General features: G+C 39.0%; 1 pseudogene across 1 annotated transcript; it reads right to left on the minus strand.

Annotated features, from left to right (window-relative positions):
* Nucleotides 1-5241: 5241 nt before the first annotated feature.
* On the minus strand, nucleotides 5242-6772 carry LOC119466975 (annotated as a pseudogene). Its single transcript, XR_005195485.1, has one exon. The product of XR_005195485.1 is annotated as a solute carrier family 2, facilitated glucose transporter member 3-like (transcript).
* Nucleotides 6773-10219: the final 3447 nt, after the last annotated feature.

Genomic DNA, 10219 nt, shown 5'->3' on the forward strand with positions numbered 1-10219 from the left:
GATCCCTTATCTAAGGATTAAAAAGTAATTTCCTAAGCTCTACTCACAATCTTGTATAACTGTAAAGGTTTTACCGATTTTTTGTAAAGGCAGAGATAGATGAATAAAAATAAGGATTTTTACAAACTGTGCAAACATGGATAAATTACTTAACGTTGAGTCAAGAGGATCAATGTTCTCACCTGAATCACAGGAGTAATAATCGCCCCTGACTCACTAGATTGTTGTGGGGATGGAATGAAGGGCATTAGGTAAAGCAATTAGCGCCTTGCTAAAAGTAGTGAGTGCTCAACAGAAGGTAGCTATTATTATAATTGCTTTATATGAGATTCTAATTCAGTAGGTCAGGGGTGGAGGCTGAGAACCAGTACCTTGGGTGATTCTGAAGCAACCCATTTCTGCTCTAGGCATTATTCCCTATCTTTTAAATATTAATAAAATAAAACAAGATTCATAGATTCAAGTATGATTGTGGTTATACTTTTCATAGCCAGTGATTCAGAAAACACATAATGTCAAAGATGCTCTGAATTGATTAATGCTTTGAAATAAACTTGAATCTTTCAGTTCAGCATAATAGTTATGTTTGAAAATAGTAGTAGGTATATGTCATGGATATTATGTATTTAGCCCAAAGACAATGTCCATTTGGTATTTAAAATCTATTTTAATAACATATTAAAAGATTCCTTTGGGCCCTGTGTCTGCCAAGTCAGAAGTCAGACTACTTCCTTCCCAAAGGATTTGGGAAGATCCTTTGACAGATGCTTTGTAATATATATATATTTGGTGTAAAGTTAATAGATATTTACCCAAGAGAAATGAAAACATATGTCCACAGAGAAACCAGGACCTGAATGTTTACAGCAGCTTTATTCGTAAGGGCCCCAAATTTGAAAGAACACAAATGTCCATTAACTGGTGAACAGATAAACAAATTGTGCCACAAGCATTTAATGGATAATAGTAATAAAAAGAAATAAAAATTGAGACAATACAGATAAATCTCAAAGACATTTACTAAGTAAAAGAAGTAAACACAAGCCATAAAAAGGAACAAAATAATGTCTTTTGCAGCAACTTGGATGGAGCACAAGGCCATTATCTAAGTGAAGTAACACAGGAGTAGGAAAACCAAACACGGTATGTTCTCACTTGTAAGTGGGAGCCAAGCTGTGAGTAAGCAAAGGTATAGAGTGATATAATCAACTTTGGGGTTTCAGAGAAGGGAGAGTGGTGAGGGTAAGAACAAAAAAGCTACACATTGGGTACAATGTACACTGCTCAGGTGACAGGTGCACTAAAATCTCAGAATTCACCACTATATGATTCATCCACCACCTGTACCTAAAAGGCTGCCAAAATAAAAATTTAAAAAAGACGCAAACACAAAATCTTACATACTATGTAACTCCATTTATATAACATGCTGGAATAAAAACAGCAGAGGAATAATCAGATCAGTGGCTTTCAGGGGCTGGGGTTGGGTAAGGGGACTCCCTACACAGAAGCCCAAGGGAAACTTTTGAAATGATCAGATCATCCCATTTGTTTTTGGTGATAGTTACGGGACTGTACACATTTCCTAAACCTCATTGTACTGCATAAAGATGTGAATTTTACTGTTTGTAAATTATATCTCAGTAAACCTGGCTAAAAAACTAAATTAAAAAACCCAACTAAAGCAAATGAAAAAATTCTGAGTGGCTATATCCCTATGTAGAAATGTATTTTATTTTTAAAATATATATATAAATATATAAAATATATTAAATATTGAATGTATATAATAAATATAAATTATGTAAATTATATAAATATAATTTAATATATATTAAATATATAAAAATCTATATATTTTACATTCAAACTATATATTTTAATATATCTATATGTTTTCTTTTTAGCTAGATTTCTTCATTCTATGATTTCAGTATATAATCTATATTGGTACATTAGATCAAATTCATTCATTTTAAATTGCTATATGGTATTTTATTGCATTTATATGCTATTAACATACGATGTGTAGTATTTAAGTTACCACAGTTTATTTAGCTACATCCTTATAGACAGATATTTGAATTGTATCTAAATTTTCCCATTACAGTACCACAGTGAACAGACAAATTCGTATCTTTTTGTGCATATATGCAAGCATTTCTTTAAGGTTATAAACCTAAAAGTAAATCCTTGAGCCAAAAGTATGTGAATCTTCAACTTCAGTATTGGCAACTTACTGTTCAATTACTGTTCAAATTTGTTGACCCATAGTAAGTATTTTCTTCTTTGTGTGTGAGATGAAGTCTCACTCTGTCGCCCAGGCTGGAGTGCAGTGGCGGGATCTTGGCTCACTGCAGCCTCCACCTCCTGGGTTCAGGTGAATCTCCTGCTTCTGCCTTTCTGGTAGCTGGGATTACAGGTGTGTGCCACCATGCCTGACTAATCTTTGTATTTTTTAGTAGAGACAGGGTTTCATCATGTTGGCCAGTCCTGATCTCAAGTTTTCCACCCACTTCAGGCTTCCAAAGTGTTGGGATTACTTCATTCTCTTCAAATTTTTTCCGTTTCTTTTCTTTTTATACTGTTTCTTTAAGTCACTGGTTCTCAACCCAAAGGATTTACAAATATACTATATCTAGGTCCTACTCTTGTGATTGTAGTGCACAGCTGGGTCTGAGAACCACCGCACTGGCTCATCTTATGCAAACACATGGCCTTCAATACCATGAACACACCACGAGTCTCAAACGTGCACCTCTTGCCCAGATTGCCCTTCTGAACTTCAGTCTCCTACATCTATACTCTCTGATGTCAAATTATGATGCCCAAAGCTGAATCCTTGAACCACATCCCTCCTACTCCCCCAGGAATCCTCTGCTTCTTCCCTAGTGTTCAAAAACTCAGTAGAACAATCCACCCTGGCTGGCTCAGGACAGGAAACTCTGGAGTCCTCTTCACACCTTTATCTCTCTTACTTCTCACAACCACTCTGACGACAAATTCTGTGGGCTACATTTTGGAAATATATCCAGAAGAAGGCCAACTTTTTATCACCTCCACTGCCTACTCTTATTGAAGGCATGCTATTTGATTTATTAATATGCTATTAATAGATACTATGTGACATTTAGTATATCACAATTTATTTAGCTACTTCCTCATAGACAGGTATCTGAGTTGTTTCTAAATTGTTTTTTTGTCAGAATACTAGAATGAACAGCTAAATTCATGCCTTTTTGTGCTTATATGCAAATATTTCTCTAGGGTCCGTCCATCTGGATATTGCAATATCTACCACTTTGGTTTCCTTTCAGCAACTTTTGCCCCTCTGTTATGATTGATTTCCCACAGAGCAGCCAGAAGGAACCTTTACAAATCTGTATCCAATAATATCCTTCCTCTGCTCAAAGTCCTGCAAGATCTTTCAGATGAGACAGGCCGTGTTCAGGGTGCTATGGCTGTAAACCCTGCTGTATCTTTCAGTCAAATTTGGGTAAAAGCCAATACCTTTACCATTAGGCTACAGAGCCTTTTGTAACCTAAGACCCTGCTATTCCTGTCTCTTTCTCTCCTCCCAGTCTTCATTTTGCTTACTTCTCTCCAGACACATTGGCTTCATTGTCCTTCTTCATCTGCTTCAAGGACAATCCTGCCTTGGGAGCTCTGTATTTGTTTTCATTACCTAGAAGCCCAATCCTTCATCAGCATGGCTGGCTTCCTCACAGTTTTCTATCTTACAGCATCCCTTCTGAACCATTCTGTAAAAAATAGTGCCCCCACCATCAGTCTCTGTCTACTTTTACCTGCTTTCTTCTTCCTTAGAACATGGATCACGTATGACATATTACCTAATTATTTGTTTATTGTCTGCCTCTGTCTGCCTGGAATATATATTACATGGGAACAAAATATGTGTGTTTAGATCATTGCTATATCCCAGCTCTTTAAAGCTTGGTATATTGTATGTATACATGTATGCCAGTATATATTTTTTATAAACATTTATTATGTACTTACTGTGTATACATTTAATCCTCACATTAAGTCATTTTGTGCTCACAATAGCCCTTGGAGTTATAATACTGCATTATCTTGATTTACAAATGAGAAAATGGAGGGTCAACAAGACTGAGTGACTTGACCAAGGTCAGACAGCCAACTGAAAGAGGAGCCAGGGTTTGAAATGTAGTCTGCACCCTTGACTATTACACGGTGCTGCTTCTCATTGTAGGTGCTCAATAAACATTTGTTGGATGAATAAAATAATGAGGGAGGAAGGATTTAAATGACAATGAAAAAGGCATAGTTTGTTAGATGTCTTTAAAGTCCAAGTCCTCATTTAAAGCTATGACTTCTTTTTTTCCCAAAAGAAATCAGTAGCTTTATTACACACGCATATGACTTTTATGTGAAATTAAACTTAAGAGTTTCCATCTGAAGGACAGAAATTGTTAAGACGTCACGTGCAGACCTCAGGCACCACATTTGCCCTCCAATAATGAACTGCATTTCTCCCTAACTTCTTCTTATTGCACCTTAGCCTTTCCAGCATCAAGTCGTCTACTCTATAACCTCTCTTTAAACACCTCCGTCTAATCTCAATTTCCTTCTCTTTTTACCATTCGGAAAAATTACACTTAAAAAAATATTTCCGCCATGGCACATATATACCTGTGTAACAAACCTGCACATTCTGCACATGTATCCCGAAACTTCAACTAAAAAAACTAAATTATATAATTAAACCAGAGGATAAAACAAAAAATCCCTGAAGTTAGTTTGCTGTGTAGAGCTGAATGGAAGTGAGACAGGTGCTCCTACATAAACCCCTCTGCCTTCCACACTCGGATAGGTATCTGCTTCCTGATAAGTCTGAGGCTGGGGGAATTGCACCTTACTCTTCCTTTCCTATATCCCCTGGTGGGGCAATATTAGAACCCTAGGGAGGAAAAGCTGGCAAAGTTGTCATACACCAAGCAGCCAATCCCTCCTGAAATGAAGGTAGGTTCACCTGGTCTCTCTTAAGCAGAAGAGAATGTCCAGGAAATAAAATATTTTAAAAGCCATTGAAAAATCCAACAAATCCCAGCCTTGGGGTGCTCATGGAGTGCATGGGATAAGAAAGGAATCAAGTAGCCTCATTCAGAAGCAGTCCTGGGTGCATCCTGATGAGGTCTCTCCATCGTTCAGGGAGAGGTGGCTTTCCCATGCCGGGAGGGAGGTGGAAGGAGCCGTGACTTAGACATTCGTGGTGGTCTCCTTGGCAGGCTGGATGCTGTTCCTCTCCACGACGCCTTCCTTCCTGGATCAAGCTGCACCATGTGCCTGCCCTTCAAAGGCCCACGTAAGATCCTCAAAAGTCCTGCCGCGGGTCTCAGGGACTTTGAAGAAGGTAAAGGTCAAGAAGGTAATGAGGAAGCGGGTGAAGATAATAAAAATGTAGGCTCCCAAATTGTAAGAGCAGAGGGGAAGAGCAATCCGACTAGGAAGTTGGAGGTCCAGTTGGAGCAGCCGGCCACTGCCATTGCAGCTGGGCAGGGGCCATGGCTGGTGAGTTCGGCCACATGGGGCCTGGTCCAATTTCAAAGAAGGCCACAAAGAGCAAGATAGCCCCAATACAGACAAGGCTCATCCCATTATAGTCGTCCTTTAATAACAAAGAAACAGTCATGAGTATGGAACAAAAAGATGGGTTCTTGAACCCCTGCATCCTTGAAGATTCCTGTGGAGTAACAGAACGCAGCATTGGTCCCAGAGAGCTGCTGAGAGAGCTGGAGCACGCTGGAGATGGTGATGGGCTGTCGGCAGCTGGATACTCTACAGAGCTCCAGCACGGTGACCTGCTTTTCTTGTGACATCCTTGCACTCTCATCTTTCATCTCCTGGATGTTGGGATACATCCTGGGTGCCCCACAACCACTGGAGGATCTGCTTAGCATTCTCCTCTTCTTTTCTGTCAATGAGCAAAAATCTGGGACTTTCAGGGCAAAATGGAAGGGCTGTACTTTGTAGGATGGCAGGAAGGATGGTAAAGCTCAGTAACAGCAGCCATAGAGCTTCAGACCCAGTGATGAATGCCGGACCAAAGACCTGGGCCACCAGAATTCCGACAACAATGCCCAGCTGGTTGAGAGGGCCAAAGGCACCCCGCAGGGCAATAGGCGAGATCTCTCCAATGTACATGGGCACAAAGCCTGTGCACAGTCCACAGAAGACGCCAATAACCAGGCAGCCCAGTATCAGCATTTCAGCCGACTCAGCTGCTTCACACAAGCCCATAAGGCAGCCACCAGTGACAGCCAGCAGGCTGACGATCAGCATTGAATTGCACCTGCCAAAGTGGTTGACAAAGTGTTCGATGGAAAAGGAGCCGACCATACCACCAACGGAGAATGTGGCCACAGACAAGGACCAGAGGGTCGCGAGCAACATCTCAGAGGGAGAGGCATTTTTCTTGTTCTTCAAAGTGTTATTGACAAATTCCTTTATGATCATCTCAGGAGTATTAATGACCCCAGTGTTGTAGCCAAATTGGAAAGAGCCGATTGTAGCAACTGTAATGGCAACGATCAGAATGGGGGTGACCTTCTGTGTCCCCATGGCCCTAATCTAATTCTTTTCAAGTCTTCAAGAAAGATCTAGGAGTGTGATTCCAGAGACACCTTTTTCAGCCAAAAAAAAAAAAAAAAAACAAAAACCTTCAAAATGTCATTCTTATCAGCAAATCTTCTCCAGGTCCTCAGGAACGCTCTGAACTCTCACCATTACAGCATCTGTAGCCATGACTTTTTATTACACAAGTAAACAGTCATGTGCTAATTTACATGACTTTATTGAAAAGATTAGGATGCAATTTATTACCAAATAAATGTATTGCCCTGTTTTAATATTCAGACAAGCTATGAAACTTATAGAGAACACTCCCTAGTGTTTTCCTTTCTAAGTAATAAAAGTAGTTAGGATCTTCCAAGAATATTGAAATATGAGAAATTCCAAGTAGAATCTGAAATAACAGAAACAGTGGCAGCAGGGTCTATTTTGGTGGCCCAGATGGTTGTGTTTTAGTTCCAACCTTCAACATTTGAAAAAAAGCACTTTTGTTCCAGGATGAAAATAAGCAGCAGTATGTTACCCATAACAGTGTCTGTTGTTCACTTTGATTCAGGGGGACAAACTGCTCTAAGAAATTCTTCTGGGAACTATACAATTCAGTTCTCTTTTATAACCTTACAAAATAATTTATTTCTTAAAAGTGTGGTAACTTGAGGTGGTAAAAGAAAAACAATGCCCTGTGAATCTAGAGTGAGTCAAGAAATCTTTTATTTTGATTGAATCAGAGTTATTTGTATCTATGTGAAAGCAATTTTTGTTCTAGTTAATTTGCCTTCTGTTCCTCTTTTTGCACTGTGGAAAAAGGTAAGGCATAGGATGGAGCATGGATTTTGTTAATGAGAACTGTTGTTTACACACTGAGTGATGCCAAGCAACTTGCTCTTCCTTGCTAGGTCTCAATTTCTTTAAAATAGTGATCATGTTGCCTCCCTGGTAGCATTACTGTGAAGGTTACAGTCTCTGTTTAAGTGATAAATATAAAATCTTAACAAATGTTTGTTCTCATGTCTCATTTTTGTCTTAAAAGGATCTAATAACATTAGTTTTGTTGTGTGTCTTGCCCATGGGAAGCAGTGCTATGTCCTTTTGCCAACTGTCCATTCGTTTCTTATCACTTACATGCCAGTAATGACTGGGTTAGGCCAAAGGCAACAAAACATGGAGAGCAGTGGGTTAAAAAGGGAAAATGATTCCAGAGGTAAGTTGGTTAAGGCGGGTATGCTGGTTCCGTGGAGTGAAAGGCTGAAGCTCCTTCTGTCTTGTTCCGCTAAACGTGGCCTCAGTTCCCAGGGTCACTTCCTGGCGCGTTCTACCTGGATTCTTGGAGTTCCGCCTACAAAAACCATATTCCAGAAAGGAGGAAAGGGAGTGAAGATTAAAAAAAGGTGTCCTCTCCCTTTTGAGGGAGTTTCCTGGAAATGCCACACAACATGGTTACTTAGATGTAAAATTTAGGAAGCTGGTTAATATGGTTAGTAAAAAGAACTGAGAATACAGTGCAACCTAGCTAGGACTCTGCTCCATGAAGCAATCCAAAGACCCACGGTAGTCGGGTGGTGCTGGCAACATGATGAGGATGTGGCCGCTGTTGCCAGTTGCTGCTTTCAGTCAATAAAAAGGAAAGGAAGGAGTAGGAACAGAGCAAAACTTTTAGGAGGCTGATCTGTCAATATAATCGTATATTAGCAAGAATATATATAGTCATATAGTTAGCAGTATCCACTCCACATATCAGTGGCCAGAATTTCGTCATTTAACTTCTCCCGACTGCAGTGGGGGATAGGAAATGTTGCCTTTTGGTTGGGTGGCAAAGTAACTGAACAATTGGAGTACTTTGGGGACAGTGAATATTGAGAGGAAACAGGCAATGTCTATCACATTGTGTGGTTAAACGGCTGCATACTAACACTTTATTTACCAGGATCTCAAGTAGTTGAGGGCTGGGTTTTTCAAACCATGAATCACTATAATCAGTTATTTATATCCAACATAAAATGACTCATGTGATAAAACTCATAACTCTTTATTACAGTGAAAATCTGTCAATAATGCCTGAAAATAAATTGATTTCTATATTATGGTTTGGATAGAAACTAAAACTACTCGTTCTAGGTTAATCAACATTTTAATTGCCATGTCCATAATTACTTGTCATTTTTTATCTTACTTCACCTTCCTGGTGAATTTGTCAATATTGATCATTCCCTCCTCTGGAAATGTTCTCCTCCTTTGGTTTCTAAAACATTAACTCTCAATTTGCTCTTCTCCAACCTCTGAGTTGCTCCTTCTTAGCAAATGCACCTCTTCTGCTTCTGCTTGTGTTTCCGAACCTTCTGTCAGGAGAGCTCACTTCCTCTCGTGTGTTTTCCACGCAGTCTCACTCACTCCCGTGGCTGCTGCTACCCGCAGAAGACAGCCCCCAGACCTACCTCTCCAAAACAAGCTTTCCTTCTGAAGCTGTTATGCAGACATGCAGATATCTGCTGAAGAGTTCTTTGTCGTTAATTTTTTGAAACTTAAAAATCGTGAAATATAAAAATGCCAGAAAGGTGCACAAAGCATAAGTGTACAGTGTAATGAACAACAAAAAGGAGACATCTGTGGAAACATATCCAAAAGATTAGAGTGTTGTCAGCCCTGCTGAAGACTCCAGGCTATTCCTTGCTAACTATACCACTGTTTCCTGCCCCTAGAAGTAACCATTATTACAGTGTGTGTGGCAATAATACCTCTTTTACTTTTAAAAATAAAGTTTTACAACCTAAGTATGCATCTCTAAAAATATAATCTTGCCTGTATTAAAACTCTACATAAATGGAATTATTCTGTATTTATTCTTTTAAAGCTGTATTATTGATAAACACATTTATATTTAGAGTTAATCTTCAGTATGTTAAAACTTTTTTTTGCTATATCTCTTTATCTTTGATAATGTATTTATCTTACTTTTAACAAAGTTATTACACTATTTCTGTTACTATTGGAAGCAGATATTTTCCCCACTCTTTTGTTCTTATATTTTGGATGTCTCTTATAAACAACAGAATTTAAATCGAATTTAAATCGAGGCTCTCAATATTTGACTCTACCTGGAGTATTTAGTACATTTATATGTAATGTAATTGTTGATATGTCTGATTTTAAATTTACTGTTTTACTTTGCGTTTTCTATTTATATCATTTGTTTGATACTTGTTTTTCTTTTCTTGCCTTCTGTTGGTTTAAGTTGGTGCTATGGATTGAATATTTGTGTCCTCCCAAAGCTCGTATGTTGAATTCCTAACCCCCAAGGTGACAGAATTAGGAGGGGGGCCCTTGGGAAGTGACTAGAATATGACAGTAGAGCCCACATGACTGTGATTTTGCTCTTATAGAAGAGACTGAAGAGAGCTAGCTAGCCTCTTCTACCATGTGACACAGCAAGAAGGTGCCATCTATAAGGAAGAGTACCCTCACTACCCACTGAATTTGCTGCAGCCTGGATCTTGGATTTTCTAGCCTCCAGAACTGTGAGAAATACATATATATATGTGTGTGTGTGTGTATGTGTGTGTGTATGTGTGTGTGTGTGTGTATGTGTGTGTATGTGTGTATGTGTGTGTGT

Source organism: Cebus imitator, unplaced genomic scaffold (genome assembly GCF_001604975.1).
Source record: "Cebus imitator isolate Cc_AM_T3 unplaced genomic scaffold, Cebus_imitator-1.0 Scaffold247, whole genome shotgun sequence".
Taxonomy (NCBI): Eukaryota; Metazoa; Chordata; class Mammalia; order Primates; family Cebidae; genus Cebus; species Cebus imitator.